Here is a 17,322-nt window from a genome sequence, read left to right as displayed (position 1 = left end):
ACCCAGGGACCACAGAGACGCCGATGACTCGACACCCTTGCTGGGCCACAGTTCTTCAAACTCTTTGCGGTCCAGAACTATCGACACTGAGGTGCCCCGCACGCCTCTTCCTTGCAGGACGTTTACGCTTCCCTGTCAACGAGCACCGCTAGGAACGAAGCTGCCACTTCACCGTCGTAGCTCAACCTGTTCTCCGTCGGACGTTCGACGACCCATGACTCCTGTCTTGAAGGGAGGGCACTCAAGAAGGGCCGTTAATTCCCCGCCGAGGAACGCTACAATGCTACAATGTTCTGGGGTTGCAGAACTATTGGGAAGTCTAGTGTGAACAATATATGGACTGGGCTTGTATCTATCCTACAGGTTGCCCAAGTGGGGGGGGGGATCTCCACACAGAACTGTGTCTAGTGGTATGGGGCCAGCATTCTGCCAGTTATTCAACCATCTTGCTTTCCTTCCTCTCTCTACTGCTGGTTTCCTCTTTTTTGATCTGTGTGACATTTTGACAGTATAGTTGATGCACTTTAATGAGATCTAATAATCATTGTGGTATCACTTTAGAACTATATATATTTACCATTGTTGATTTTCTGAGCACAAAGTGAGTGATCGTGATATTGTATATACCTTTGAATATTAATTATATAAAGACTGTTTTAAACGATACAGGGTGCGAACATTACTTTGTGGGTGCTTGGGAACTACACTGTACTTAAGAACCAGCCTGCATCACCTCCTGAGAAGCTAGGCCTTGATTGCTCGACTACGTTACCAATAATAGAGAATCTTGGCTGGGGTCCTCTGTGCCTCTCCTCTGCCATATAGAGAGCGGAAGTACAGACACCCCCCTCCAGTCTTTACACTCAGCATGATGGGGAAGGCCCTGCTGCATGCAGAATTTCATAGCTTCAGGCAAGCATGTGACACCGTAAATAGACCATGGGCTGCATTCTGTGTTTGTTGGTCACTGTGCATCAATTATATGAAATTCCCACCAAAATAGTTCACTGTTACCGTCACGTAGTCTAGTGGAAATACAGCTGTATTACGAGTGGTGTTAAGGATGTTTAAATCCCATAGGACTCCAAGGGGATTGTTTTTCGATGTACCATGAGCAGTAATTCCACCACAGAACATCCGATTATTTTTTTACCTTAAATTGGAGGATTTACCTCCAGCATCTTGTCATCAGTCAATCCTTCAACGTCAAGGTCCAATCTCTAAATCTTGCAGATCTGTAAAAGTGCTGCTCACAGAATTACTGCAACTTTTTCGCCCTCACTGCCAAACTTGTGATGAGGCCCATTTTCTCTAGTAAAAACTTGCAAAAAACAACATCCAGAAACCTCTTAAGAACCATTATGGTGTTCCACAAAAGATGCACTACAGAAGATTGACTCGCTGATGACCAACACTTAAGGCACCCTAGAAAGTGACCATACAATAATACCAATACGCCTTTAGGTGGATGACTAGATCTTTCTTGCTCGGGATAGCAAAGGAACTAAACAGAAAATCCAAAGTGGATGATTTCCAGTGTATGTCCGACAACCTAAAAACACCAGCATTTACAACTGGGGATCCGCATTGTAAAGAGAAGACGTGTTCCCTACTTGTGCTGAAAGTAGCAGATAAGAAAAGTTGGAAGCCTCATTTGAACCAAAATCGAAATGGCAAGAAAGTAGAACAATTGGCAGCCTCATCTGTTAGGGCTCAAACAATGTGGTCTGGAAAAGCACGCAATGGAGATACGGCCTGATAAGATTCAGGGTTGACATCCATCCATGACTTTAATACTCCACCAAACATCACTTTAGCTTCGACAACAATCACATTTGTGTTATTATGGAAATCCATAAGAATCAATTTAGGCTCCAACCCACACTTGCAGACCCCATGCAAAAAGGACAGAAATGTGCAGTCCCACAACCTGCTCGCACAGACCAAGCAAAAAAAGAGGGAATTGTTTTCCATGAAAATCTTTGCTCCGATCAACAAAGAGGATACACTAGCAAACACACATCCACTCCATGTGTCCCACATATTTCAAGCAGGGAAAAAATATTCAAGACGTGTGCTTTGCTCCCTTCAATATCAGAAATGGCTGATGGCTCATAGGGATTAAAAGAGACTCTAGACAGATCGATTAATTAATCGCTGCTACATATTATGCTTTTATGTTTGGAATATATTACGAGGGCAGCCTCTTTTTTGAGAGCAACATGGACGCTAAGAGTTAACTTCTGTCATTAGAAGATAATTTATTCATTTAAATGAATTGGGTCTGTCTGGTGAGAGCTTTGGACATGGATCTGCTTGCAAAGCCAAAGATAGAGATTTGACCAACCGCCATATCATTGTGAGATGCTGAGAAGGGAAAGAAGCGCGACTCATACTTCGGCTGCCCGGTTGCGCTTCTGATCATGGATTGGGATCCATTTCTGCTGCATGCATGCAGAGAAAGCCAAGCTTTCCCCTTGGGTTCCTACACCTTCCACAGCGCACATCTGATGAATGTGGGATGACGCCCGCAAAGAGGCAATAGAGCTCTGCAATGGGGGCTGCCATACCAAATAAGCCTGTGTTGGTTGCCTCATTCTTTTGAACTGGCTGCGCCGAGTTGCCAATAGCATAGAAAATCCAGGTAAGAGTTGACAATTGCACCTTTCTCTGGCCACCGAAATCAGCCGATTCCAGACAACTTGTGAACTGTGGGGGGGGGGCTGCGTGCGGATCTCCCTTGGTGAGTCCTTTGATGTGGATGTTACTATGAACCCTTACTGGCAGATCTATCCGGTTGAATACTTTTCTAGCATGCCTCCTTGGTGGCGAATTCCGGGAATAGGACCTGGCTTGCTTTGGCGCCATTAGATGCGCCTGGACAACATTAACTTGTGGACAGAGCCTGCAATGGGGGAGTCTCGCGAGTGCAGTAAACAGTTTATTTTCAGTCACAGCAGCAGAGACGTTTCCACGCAGTTCACAATACCACAAGAACACAGGGAAACATGTTCCACGTCTCTATCTCACGCAATGCCAATACTAATACGTTTTTCCAGTGAGGTCAGCCACAGAGTTGAAGACTTTGATCATTAGCCAAAGCACTCACGCGTACCCCACTAAGCACCACTTTATATCCTCGCTAGGGTGGTGCAGATACATGAATACCGCACGGCTTATGGGGAACCATGATGCAATGCAGACTCTGGGAGCTGCCCATTATCACTGTGCGTTCTTAGCCCTTTACCCTGGCAGTTCTCAATGTGGAGTCTCTGGGCAATGCCCTTTCATTTCCTGAAGCCCTAATGCAGAGTCTCTGGGATAGGCCCACTTTCACTCTGCAGATTCTTAAGGCAGGTTCTCAGGGTCATGCTCTCTTTCAGCCTGTGGTACCCTAAGGCATTCTCTCTGGGAGGTGGGCCCTTTAACCCTGCGGGACCCTTAAATGCAGAGTGTCTGGGAAATGGCTGATTGCACCATAATGCAAAAACTCTGGACAATGCCCTCGCTCCATCTGTGGATTCCTAATTCGGCGGCTCCAGGAGAAGTCCTCTTTCGTTGGGTGCGTGGAGCCCGCATGCAGAGTCTCGGGGAGATGCTCTTTCACTCCGAGCTCTTAATGCAGTGGCTCCAGGAAGTGCCCTCTTTCACTCTGGGTTCCTAAAGCAGAGCTTCTGGGTGTAGACACGTTCACTCTTTGTGACCTAAATGCGGAGTATCTGAGTGATGCGCTCTCACTTTGTGGGGCACATTCTCAAAAAATAGTGCAAACGAAAGGATTGCAGAGAATGTGCATGTTTCATTTGCGCCATTTTAAAAAATGCACGGACCACCATATCCTCAGAGGTAACCTGGCACAAAGATGTGCTGCCCCGGCCCCGCCTCTTTGCATACAGTATTGTGGGGAGCGCTAATGTATGACAGTCTCCCAGCAACCACGTCATTGCTGTGAGGACATTTCAATAAGACGGCCATTAAAGCTCCCATGTCGGTTAAATGACAACAACAAAAAATGCCAGTGTGACAGCCACGGTTTAACCCATGGCTGTCACACTTTAAAGAAAAATCATGACAGTTTCAAAAATGGCCCGGCCATGATTTGCGCTTCCCCTTGCGCCTGCTTCAAAAGGCGCATGGGGAGGCTTCTCGTTTCAGGGCATTTAAAGTCGCATGCCGTTTGTGAAACCAGCATGCACTTTTAAATGCCCCGAAACACCCACTTATTTGTGCAAATGCGCAAAGGCGGAATAAAAGTCATCTGAATGAGCACAACTAAGATGTGCTTATTCAAATTCCTTTGTGAATTAGGCTTTTTTTTGCGCAAGTGACGTGATGCGCTCATGCATCTCCTCACTTAAGCCAAAAATGTTAGAGAATATGGCCAATAGTCTCGGAGAGTTGCCTTCTTTCACCCTAATGGGAATCTCTGCGATATGCCCTCTTACATTGTGCATTTTAAATGCAGTGGCTCTGGGAACTGCACTAATTCACTCTGTGGGTTCTTAAAGAAGAGTCTCTGGGAGAATCCCTCTTTCAGTCTGCAGGACCCTCATGCAGAATCTCTGCGGTATGCCCTCTTTCTCTCAGAGTTCTTAAAGCAGAGTCGTTGGGTGAATCCCTATTTCACTCTGTGGGAGCCTAATGCAGTTGCTCTGGGAGATGAACTCTTTCACTCTGTGGGCTCTTAATGCAGTTGCTCTGGGAGATGAACTCTTTCACTCTAAGGCTCTTAATGCAGTTCCTCTGGGAGATGCCCTCTTTCACTCTGTGGGCTCTTAATGCAGTTGATCTGGGAGATGGGCTCTTTCACTCTGTGGGCTCTTAATGCAGTTCCTCTGGGAGATGCCCTCTTTCGCTCTGTGGGCTCTTAATGGAGTTGCTCTAGGAGATGCCGTCTTTCACTCCGCAAGCTTTTAATGCAGTTGCTCTGGGAGATGCGCTCTTTCACTCTGTGGGCTCTTAATGCAGTTGCTCTGGGAGATGAACTCGTTCACTCCGCGGGCTCTTAATGCAGTTGCTCTGGGAGATGAACTCTTTCACTCCGTGGGCTCTTAATGCAGTTGCTCTGGGAGATTCCTCTTTGGCTCTGTGGGCTCTTAATGCAGTTGCTCTGGGCGATGCGCTCTTTCGCTCTGTGGGCGCTTAATGCAGTTCCTCTGGGAGATGCTATCTTTCACTCCGCAAGCTTTTAATGCAGTTGCTTTGGGAGATGCGCTCTTTCACTCTGCGTGCTCTTAATGCAGTTGCTCTGGGAGATGAACTCTTTCACTCTGCGGGCTCTTAATGCAGTTGCTCTGGGAGATGAAATCTTTCACTCCGCAGGCTCTTAATGCAGTTCCTCTGGGAGATGCCGTCTTTCACTCCGCGAGCTTTTAATGCAGTTGCTCTGGGAGATGCGCTCTTTCACTCCGCGGGCTCTTAATGCAGTTGCTGTGGGAGATGAACTCTTCCACTCCGTGTGGCTCTTAATGCAGTTCCTCTGGGAGATGCCCTCTTATTCTGTGGGCTCTTAATTCAGTTGCTCTGGCAGATGGGCTCTTTCACTCTGAGGGCTCTTAATGCAGTTGTTCTGGGAGATGCCCCCTTTCACTCTGTGGGCTCTTAACGGCGTTGCTCTGGGAGATTCGCTCTTTCGCTCTGTGGGCTCTGAGCCCAGTTGCTCTGGCAGATGCGCTCTTTCACTCTGTGGGTTCTTAATGCAGTTGCTTTGGGAGATGCACCCTTTCATTCTGTGGGTTCTTAATGGAGACTCTCTGGGACAATCCCTCTTTCTTTTTGTCGGACCGTTACGCAGAATCTATGGTAGATGCGCTCTTTCACTCTGTGGCCTCTTAATGCAGTTGCTCTGGGAGATGCCCTCTTTCACTCAGTGGGCTCTTAATGCAGTTGCTCTGGCAGATGGGCTCTTTCACTCTATGGGCTCTGAGCCCAGTTGCTCTGGCAGATGCGCTCTTTCACTCTGTGGGTTCTTAATGCAGTTGCTCTGGGAGATGCGCTCTTTCACTCTGGCCTCTTAATGCAGTTGCTCTGGGAGATGCCCTCTTTCACTCAGTGGGCTCTTAATGCAGTTGCTCTTGGAGATACCCTCTTTCACTCTGTGGCCTCTTAATGCAGTTGCTTTGGGAGATGCCCTCTTTCACTCTGTGGCCTCTTAATGCAGTTGCTGTGGGAGATGCACTCTTTCACTCTTTGGGACCTTAATGCAGCATCTCTGGGAGAAGATATGCCTTTTTTCATGTTGTGGGTCCATAATGCTGCATCTGAGAGATTCAGTCTTTCACACTAAGAGATCTTAATTCTGTGGTGCTAGGGTATCTAATATCTGCACTCTCTATGACCCTAACTCACTCACCCTTTCAAAGAGAGTTCCCTTTTTAGGATTCAGGATCAGAATGTGATGTAGTTGAGAGTTGTTATCTCACATGGCATGTTATTGGCTTTGAACAGATACATACATACATACATTGTTCCAATGATATCAATATTCTGCGTGGCAGCCATATATTAAATACATACCACTGATGTTAGCTCATTCATTTAAGGTAGGGGACAATCTAATGGGGGTGGGTGCATGTGTTTGGTTTCCCTAGTCCGGCAGGCTGATGATCAACTGTATTCTATCTTTCCTGATTGAAGTACTTGATCTAATCCTCTCAACAATTAGTGAGGGTTAATATAAATTGTTTTAATTAACTATGAAGGAACTGATACGTTATCCGCCAATTAGGGGAAAACTCTTCCAACTGAAAGGCAGACAACCTCATGAATTGGGATGGGCATGGGGACTACAATGCAAGCATCTCTTTGGTCTGAATTCATCAGGACTGGATTTTAGTGATAAGGGAGAATAAGGCATGCACGATATGGTCTTGTAGACTAGTTTTGTGAACAGAGTATATGTTTAAACAAATTAATGACAAACAGCAACGTATGTATTATGAATGGTTGATCACTATTGTGTGGGATGTTTTCACCCATGCATCCAAGCCCTACCATAAAACTGTCCAGTACTGGCATGGAAAATATCATGATGGCCAGAACTCCCCAGAGAGTGCACAGGGAAAACATGAATAGGCTGCCACCCATTTTTGCCTATGTTGTGAGCACAGGAGGGCACTGCCTAAAACCACCATTGGGCTGCACACACAGTAGCCTGACACCATTGGGAATGGCAATGCTGATTGCCAAAAGCAACCCAGAACTGTGGGGAATTCTTTTTCTTAATGTCAAAAATGGATGCAGTACCAGTGCTCACCACTATCAGAAAGCTGGCGTTTTAAAACCACCAGACTTTTGTGTAAAACTGAACAAATTAACCGAAACCAGGAAAGACTTGCTAAGAGGTGGATACAGTGTAAAACTATATTCTGAAATTAAATGACTTGAAGGAAGTAATTATTTAATGTATATATAAAAAATAGCTGCATGTAAGTTGGATTTGAATGTAGAAAACTGGGAACTAAAGTGACATTTAGCTGAATTCTGCCTGACAACTACCCCCGACAGGAGAAACCTGCTCAGCCACTCTTCCCAGGCCTTTCTGCATCCTGTTGCCCCCACCAAAAGGAGATCACACCTCTCTGATTGAATTAAGGGAGGTTGAACAAAGCCTTGTCCTGGACTCAGGCAAATGTTATATTGGGGGGGCCGTAAAATGGCTTCCTCTTGGGGGAAACTGGGAGGGGCAGTGCCTCTGCTAGCAAGCTGAGCTTGGGGGAAGTGGATAAACCAGTTATTCCACCATGTGATGTGGGAAGCCACACCCCTTTTTGACTAGGGCATCATTTTAAAAAGATAGATAACTCCTAGTGCAGACTGGTCAAAATTATATAAATAATACCATTATTCTTTGATTTTTCGGTGCACATTTTAAGAGGTGTTAGGACCCTGTGGTATGTTCCTGGGGATAGTAGCGGAAAAAAGGTTGTTACTCCAAATGTCTGCATGTTAAAAATCTGACACTTTATCATCTGAACCCCATATACCTGGTGCACATTTGTGTAAACTCTGGAAAGGTTTAGAGGTCGTTATCTGGATGAAAAGGGGAGAATTCTGTCATCAGTGGACACAACATCGTGCAAAGACAGGCATCGGATGGTTTGGTGCTATAGAAAATATGTTAACTGGACCTATAATATTAGAAAAATGGTACATAGATAAATATGTGCTTGGGTGTCACGCTTTCTCCCGCACACCCTCTCCCTGCTCCCTCCGCATGCCAGGTCTCTGCCAGAATCCATCAGGGGATCCCGGTTATGCACTCTGGCAGTCGGAGACTGCATCATCTTACCCGCAATACCAGGACACTGTTTGGAACAGGGATTTATCGGCCATCCCAGCGCTGGAAAGCACAATGGAGACTCCCACTGGCAGCCCGTAACAATCCACATCGTTTGCAACGATCCTCGCGTCACGTGAGAGGGCCAACACGATCACGCATCACGTGAGGGGGCAAGCACTACCAGGAGTCACGTGGAGACAACGCTTCCGCATCATGTGACACGCATCACGTGATTCCTCTCAAGGATTCAAATACGGCCAGGAACACGGAAGCGTTGCTTCACAGCTGAACTCTTTCAGTACTGTACGGCTCTTGTTCCTTGTTCCTTACTTTGAACCTTGCTCCTACGATTCTGTCACGACCTCGGATTTTGTCTACTGGATTGCCTTTGTCTAACCCTTGGCATTGTGAACTTTGGCTTGAACTCTGTCACGACCTCGGATTTGTCTACTGGATTGATTTGTCCACTCCTCTGGCACCTTTGAACTTTGGCCTTGCATATTTCTACGACCTCAGACTTGGATTTGGATTGCCTCACGGATTTCGTTGTGTTTTGGTATTCTTGGCCACCGGCCTCTGCAATATTCTTGGCCACCGGCCTCTGCAAGGCGTTCGCCTGGCTGCATAACCTGGATTGCCTCAAACCTCGGTGTGCGCCCATCCACAGTGTCTCGCACACTAAGCCCCGTCCAGGGCCCCACTATCCATCTGGGTGTCATTTCCTATACACTAGGTAAGCGGTGCTCTTTTCCTTGCTGGGTATTATTGTACTACACGCACATTGTTTTGATAGTCATTTATTGCCTTGCAGTGCTCCAGGGGTCCTTCTGGCTGTTCCCGGTTCCAGACCTGACGGCTCACAACAAATCCTGTGGCCTCAAAGACTGCACAGACACTGAATATCTTGTTGTCTGTGTGGTACTTGGGGACGGAGGCTTACTAATCTACACGACCATCAAGACCAAGTCCGTAACAGACTGTGAAGCCTGCTTGGTCGTGCTGATTATGGATACCTCCGCCAGGGACCCTGTGACCGCTCTAATGCAGGCTGTCGCGGCCCTTAGGACCGACATGGCCGCCGCAACCACTGCCATTCACCATCGTCTCGACGCCTTACAAAGCGCACGCCAACCCCTGCCTATTGACGCCGAGTTCGGGGATCCCGACCCTCCGCTCCAGCCTGCCCCTACTCTGCCTCCTACTCCCATGCCTGTTCTACTCCCAACCCCTCTTCCCCTGGCAGCTCCAGAACGCTACCAAGGCGATCCCCGCAAATACCGCACGTTCATCAACCAATGCAAACTGCATTTTTTGTGCAGACCCCAGGCCTTCCCCGACTCCGTTACCAAGGCCGCCTTTCTTCTGTCCCACTTATCCGGTGTAGCCGCTACTTGGGCGAATCCGTTACTAGAGAACGACCATCCAGCCTTGTATGATTTCGAGCTACTAGTGTCCGAGATGGCGAAGGTGTTCGATACCCGATATAAGGCCCAATCACGAGACCTGGAACTCCTTGATCTATCACAGGGCAAGTTATCTCTGATTGAGTACATCACTCGTTTCAACCAGCTTGCAGCTGAAACATCCTGGCCAGAGCAGAAAAAAGCGATTGTCTACTATCGAGGGTTATGCAACCCCATGAAAGACGCCCTCGCGATGGTTCCGTCCCTTCCTTCTGTTTTCTCTGATCTTGTTGATCTCACTCTCCAGGTGGACGCCCGCAGAACCGAACGTAAAGCAGAGACGTTTACTTCTGGTCAGTTTTCTCCCGCTCAAACTGCCACTGGTGGTGAACCTATGCAAATTGGTGGCATCCGTAGTCCTATAACCTCAGTTGAGCGGGAACGCAGGAGAACCAGTAATGCCTGTTTTTACTGTGGGACTAGTGGGCATTATGTAAGAGAATGTCCCCGTCGGCCAAAAAACAAAACTCTGGGTTTTCCGAAGGCTCGCCCTTGAGATTGGGGGTACCGGCGAGCCCTTCATTGACCCCCACTGGACCCGTATTTGGCCCTATTAGACCCATAGTCGTACAGGCACTGCTGAAACCCTCTAGGGAGGTCATGCATGCCGTATGCATCGTGATTGACTCAGGGGCCACTGGCTGTTTTCTTGACATCACTTTAGCCCAGCATCTCAATCTGCCCCTAGTTCAGAAACAACATCCTGAGCCTGTACAAGCGGTTGACGGCACCCCCCTTTCGTCTGGACCAATCAAACAGCAGACCGCCCCTCTAGAAGTGGTGATTCAGGACACCCATAAAGAAACCATGTCTTTCGACCTTATCACCACACCCCAGTTTGGTATCATACTGGGCATACCCTGGTTAAGACAACACAACCCCTTGATCAATTGGGGCACTGGGCAGGTAACGTTTGAATCAGATGTATGTCAGCATTTCTGCTTAACAGAACCCGAGGTACTCACCTCTCCCGCCGCTATTCTTGGCGCCATGGCCTCTTCTCGAATTGAGGATGTTGATCCAACCACACCTACACATACCGTGGGGGCTGTTACAGCTGGTATTCCTGCTGATTACCACGATTATCTGCCGGTTTTTGATAAAGCCACGGCAGAGGGTCTCCCTCCGCATAGGCCTTATGACTGCCCCATAGACTTGATTCCCTAAGCACCAATACCAAAGGGTAGGATTTACTCATTATCCCCTTCCGAAGAAACCGTTTTGAAGGACTATATACAACAAGCCCTACGGTTAGGCCACATTCGTCCCTCTTGTTCCCCAGCCGCCAGCCCTATTTTTTTTGTGCCTAAAAAGGAGGGTGACCTACGACCATGCATAGACTATAGACGGTTGAATGCCATCACTATAAAGAACAGGTATCCCATCCCGCTTATCTCCACCTTGCTTGATAGACTGACACGTGCGTCCATCTTCACTAAGTTGGATCTAAGGGGGGCATACAACTTGATCCGAATGCGCCATGGAGACGAATGGAAGACGGCGTTCTGCTCCCGACAAGGGTTATATGAGTAAAAAGTAATGCCTTTCGGGCTGTGTAACGCCCCTGCCACCTTCCAGCGTTTCGTCAATGAAGTCTTCTCTGACATTCTTGATGTCTATGTTGTTGTCTATCTGGATGACATTCTAATATATTCTCCCTCCTTGGAAGAACATATCATGCATGTCAGAGAAGTCCTATCCCGTCTCAAGAACAATGCTTTATTCGCTAAACCTGAGAAGTGCTTGTTTCACTCGAAGGAAGTGGATTTCCTGGGTTTTCACATCACCCCCGGGGGTCTCTCCATGAATTCGTCGAAAGTTAGGGCCGTCATGGAATGGCCTGCCCCGATCAATGTTAAACAGCTCCAGTCTTTCCTTGGCTTCGCCAATTTTTACCGACGCTTTATCGCCGGTTTCTCGGCTATAGTTTCTCCCCTCACAGCCCTGACCAGCCCTCTTGTTCCGTTTAATTGGACTCCCGAACACCAAAAGGCATTTGAGGCACTGAAATCTAGGTTTGCCTCGGCTCCGGTCTTACAACACCCAGACCCAGAACTCCCGTTCATCCTAGAAGCAGACGCCTCCTCTTTCGCATTAGGGGCAGTTCTTTCCCAGTCTTGTCCAACTACAGGCCGTCTCCATCCGGTAGCCTATCATTCCCGGAAATTCACTCCTGCCGAATCCCACTATACAGTTACCGAAAAGGAACTGTTAGCCATCAAGGACGCCCTCCAGACATGGCGACACCACCTCATCGGGGCAAAACACCAGACGGTGGTATATTCTGATCATAAGAATCTGCAAGACCTAGCTACGCTGAAGTGTACAAACAGCAGGCATGTCCGCTGGCATCTCTTTCTTGCAGCATTTGATTTCGTGGTGAAACATAGGCCGGGTCTCTCCCACGGCAAGGCGGATGCACTTTCCCGGTCTCCTGGCGGGGATCCGTTACCTCTCTTTCCCGACACATTGTTAAAAAAGGGCCACGTCATCTGTGTTTGTACCCCATCCCCTCCTATGCTTACCACCATCAGACACTGGGTTTCCCAACACCCACACGCCTTAAATGAGTGGGATGTTCAACTACAGGAGGGGTTGCCTTTTATCCAAGGGAAACTATTTCTCCCGACCAGCGATGCACGCAATCAGGCACTCGCTTGGTCTCATGATGCTGCAGTCAACGGGCACCCGGGGCAAAAACGCACTCTAGAACTCCTACAGCGATGGTGCTGGTGGCCTTCAATGAGGAGAGACATAGAGAACTACGTCAACACATGTTCGATATGTGCTCAGTGCAAGTCATCTAGGGGGCGGCCTCTGGGACTGCTCCAACCACTACCAGTCCCGCCCAGGCCCTGGCACACGGTCTCTATGGACCTTATCACTGACCTACCCCGCAGACGAGGCTACGACACGATCTGGGTTATCGTTGACTCCTACACAAAGATGGCCCGCTTCATACCTTGTACGGGAATACCCTCAGCACCCACATTGGCCCGTTTGTTCTTTCAGTCCGTTTTCTGTCTGTTTGGTCTCCCGCAGGTCATTGTTTCGGACCGAGGGTCCCAGTTCACGTCTCGTTTCTGGCGTGCTCTCACTGGCATTTTGGGTATCGATTCACGCTTCTCCTCTGCCTATCATCCAGAAAGTGATGGGCAGACCGAGAGAGTGAACCAGGCTCTGGAACAGTATCTGCGCTGTCTTACCCTCCAGTACCAAGATTCCTGGTTTAACCTGCTCCACCTAGCTGAGTTTGCCTATAACAATTCCTGCCACTCGTCTACTGGTTTCTCCCCTTTCTATTCCTTGTACGGTCAGCATCCTCGTGCCCTTCCTCTTCCTGATTTCCCCTCCGCCACTCCTGCTGCTGACGCCTGCGCTCGTGACCTGGTCGCGATCCATGCCCAGACACTCACCCACCTGCGCGAGGCCCAGGCGGTGATGAAAACCAAGGCAGATAGGAGGCGGCTGGCGGCTCCTAAATATTGTGTGGGTGACCGGGTATGGCTCTCGACCCGCCATTTGCATATACCTGGCTGTCGCAAGCTGCTGCCTCGCTTTGTTGGTCCCTACAAGATTGCTAAAGTCCTGAATCCTGTGGCCTTGCGCCTTTCAGTACCCCCTACCTGGCGGATTCACCCTGTTTTCCACACCTCCCTCCTCAAACCCTGTCTTGCTCCTACCCGTCTTAGTGCCCCTCCTGCTCCTGTTTCTGTGTCCTCTCCTGACGACTTCGAGGTCAGTGCCATTTTGGGTTCTCGTTTCCTCAGGGGTCGTCTTCAGTATCTTGTGGATTGGGTGGGTTATGGCCCTGAGGACCGCTCCTGGGTCCCTTCCCGAGACGTGCACGCCCCGGCCCTGGTTGCCCGTTTTCATAGGGACTTCCCATCTAGCCCACGGGGTCGTGGGCCTTTGAGGGGGGGCTCTGTCACGCTTTCTCCCGCACACCCTCTCCCTGCTCCCTCCGCACGCCAGGTCTCTGCCAGAATCCATCAGGGGATCCCGGTTATGCACTCTGGCAGTCGGAGACTGCATCATCTTACCCGCAATACCAGGACACTGTTTGGAACAGGGGTTTATCGGCCATCCCAGCGCTGGAAAGCACAATGGAGACTCCCACTGGCAGCCCGTAACAATCCACATCGTTTGCAACGATCCTCGCGTCACGTGAGAGGGCCAACACGATCACGCATCACGTGAGGGGGCAAGCACTACCAGGAGTCACGTGGAGACAACGCTTCCGCATCATGTGACACGCATCACGTGATTCCTCTCAAGGATTCAAATACGGCCAGGAACACGGAAGCGTTGCTTCACAGCTGAACTCTTTCAGTACTGTACGGCTCTTGTTCCTTGTTCCTTACTTTGAACCTTGCTCCTACGATTCTGTCACGACCTCGGATTTTGTCTACTGGATTGCCTTTGTCTAACCCTTGGCATTGTGAACTTTGGCTTGAACTCTGTCACGACCTCGGATTTGTCTACTGGATTGATTTGTCCACTCCTCTGGCACCTTTGAACTTTGGCCTTGCATATTTCTACGACCTCAGACTTGGATTTGGATTGCCTCACGGATTTCGTTGTGTTTTGGTATTCTTGGCCACCGGCCTCTGCAATATTCTTGGCCACCGGCCTCTGCAAGGCGTTCGCCTGGCTGCATAACCTGGATTGCCTCAAACCTCGGTGTGCGCCCATCCACAGTGTCTCGCACACTAAGCCCCGTCCAGGGCCCCACTATCCATCTGGGTGTCATTTCCTATACACTAGGTAAGCGGTGCTCTTTTCCTTGCTGGGTATTATTGTACTACACGCACATTGTTTTGATAGTCATTTATTGCCTTGCAGTGCTCCAGGGGTCCTTCTGGCTGTTCCCGGTTCCAGACCTGACGGCTCACAACAAATCCTGTGGCCTCAAAGACTGCACAGACACTGAATATCTTGTTGTCTGTGTGGTACTTGGGGACGGAGGCTTACTAATCTACACGACCATCAAGACCAAGTCCGTAACATTGGGTCAGAAATAGATTTGTGTGCAATCTGGAGGTTCCTCTGACCATAAAACCTACAGCATCACTCTGACTCACATTTCCTTCCCCCAATCAAGGGAGAGAGGAGGAATTGGCCAATGATAAGTGAGAGGGGCAGGTTTAGTTATGACCAACGCACACACCCACTTCCCAAAACACATAAAAAGAGACTACTGGGACAGGTAGGGAGATTCACTTTCCACTTTCTTGCGGGACGCTGTGCCGGGAGACTCCAGACTTCAAATCCATCAACCTCCAGAGACCAGAGATCCAGAGAGACCAGAGATTCAGAGAGATCAGAACTGTGCAGTGCTGAGAGCAGAACCAGAGACCAGACCGCTGTGAGCAGAACCGCCAGAAGTCCCGTCCAACCTGACCAGATCTTGATGGCTTATTTCAAAAATATAGTGTGAGTACTCACTGTGCAAAACCAATCTCTTAGTTTAAAATAATCGAATCCAAACTATTTTAGCCTATTAGAACTGCCTCCTAGAATTGTGTCATTCTGTCATCTTTTAAACTGAAAACTGTCATCTGTCATTCTGAGCTTTAAAATTTCAAATCCGAAAAACTACTTTCACGGAATTGTCCGTATCTCTGGAACCGTTTGTGCTAGGAACGAGATCCAACTTTCATCTTAAAGCTAAGATTGTAGGCTTTCCAACAAACCTAGAACCGACTTCCTACTCCTTATAGTGCCTCCGTAATTACGCTCGATGCGCGCGAGTAAATTTGCCGCGATTTGACATTTTGCACAATTTCAGCCACGTGTAAAAATCAGCAGCTTCTTGCTTTCCTTTGCTAAAATTCGTTTTAACCTGCTGGTTACACAGAGCATTGCTAAAGTGAGCCTGAACTGATATAAAGTAGCCATCACCTACCCTGAACCTGTAGAGAGAATTAAAAGCAATTTTAGCACCTTTTCACTTCCTTGCAAACCACATTAAAGTAATTCGCCTGTGTTTAAAACTCATACCTGTTTTTCTCTAAGCTTGCTGGGGGAACTGGAACTGTGTATTGCATTATAAAGTGTGATTTGTTGGGATTCTTGAAGACTGTGTGCTCTCCTTCCATTTCTTATATTGCATGGGGGGGAGTGAATTGTCAAAAGAAAAAGTGATCATATTACCTTTTGCTAAAATCATAACAAGTATTTCTGTACTGCAATTTATTCCTCATTGCTTTTCCCTTGAAACCATAAAAGTATTTTCGCTGCCTTATCCATCCTATACCAACTCTTCATTGACTGTAAAGAAGTGTGCTATTGTTAGGTTACCCATTGTTGATCAACATTATATTCATAAGTGTGATATCAATTATTAATTTCTTATAAAAGTGTGATATATATATATTGTTTAATTTTTCTAATAAACCTTTTAAGTTTGCAAAACAAGCCTACTTCTTGGCTCAGTGAGGTAAAGGGGGATTCTAAGAGAGGGGTGTTATACAAGGGTTCATCATCCAGATTATAACTTGCCATAAAAATATATAAATAAGGGCTTCCCTTGGGCTTCCCAGACAAGGCACTGACTTAGTGGGATTGCTTGATTGAAGTCACTTACAATTGACAATCGGGATAAGGAGATATATCATAGAACCTGGATCGGCCCCATCAATTATTTTATTAGGAGGACCTGTGACTGGTAAAGTACAAATGATATGACTGTCCTGGTCTGGTTGGAGAGGATCACTATGCATTAGTTTTAGCCCTGGTGACTGGACATTCTTAGCCCCAAGCAAGGGATCACAAGGTCTACATCTTTTCGAGTATCAACTGTCGCCATAGGCCGGGGGCATGCTACCTATGGCTCTCCAGATGTGTTGACCTACGAGTTCCATGCTTCCTCACCATTGACTATGCTGGCTTGGACTGATAAGAGTTGTAATCCATCTGCTGAGGCAAAGTTTGCGGACCTCTGCCATAGGCTAAAGTTAATCTTGATAGGTATGGACTAATGTGGTCAAGGAAGTCTTGAAACCCTAATCAAATGTCATACTTACAAGGGTGAGGAAAACGCAATAATTAAAACTTGTAAGCAATTGAATAAAGTTATTAGAAGGTCTCTTATGAAAAATGTAATTTTAACACTGAGAAGTTCTCCCGGCCTGTAGCCGTGAGCGTTGCAAAATAAAAGCCTTCGGGGCTTATTATATTTGACAGAGATAGCGCATTGAAAGCGATCAGGTAGGACACTTTTCTGTCCTTAAACTATGTACATAGAGTTTTTAACGCTGATACTAAATGGCAATTTCTGTTTTTCATTCATTTTTTCTGGCGTACCAATTGAATACTCGTGGGACAAACAAAATGGTGTGTGAATTTGTTTATGTATTGTATATAAACCATTTAACGTATTTGTATTGACAAAATGTATTACTATGCTTAGCTAGATGATGGAGTCAAGAGCCTATATACAGCCCTGATGAAGGTTCTCACCGAAATGCATTGGCTAAATGTATATTGATGGCAAAATATGATCGCCCAATAGATCACATTAAGAATAAATCTTATTACAAAAACAGGAATGCGAATAAAGATTCCTGGCCAAAA

At 47.5% G+C, this 17,322-nt stretch overlaps 1 protein-coding gene across 1 annotated transcript in view; it reads right to left on the bottom strand.

The window, feature by feature from the left end:
* ADAMTS10 (ADAM metallopeptidase with thrombospondin type 1 motif 10) overlaps window positions 1-17,322 on the bottom strand; it is a 932,646-nt gene that overhangs the window by 479,541 nt on the left and 435,783 nt on the right. The gene's annotated exons all lie outside the window — the stretch shown is intronic.

The sequence above is a fragment of the Ambystoma mexicanum genome, chromosome 1p, assembly GCF_040938575.1.
Source record: "Ambystoma mexicanum isolate Mex_15411 chromosome 1p, UKY_AmexF1_1, whole genome shotgun sequence".
NCBI classification, from domain to species: Eukaryota; Metazoa; Chordata; class Amphibia; order Caudata; family Ambystomatidae; genus Ambystoma; species Ambystoma mexicanum.
This window is presented reverse-complemented; position numbering and strand designations above follow the sequence as displayed.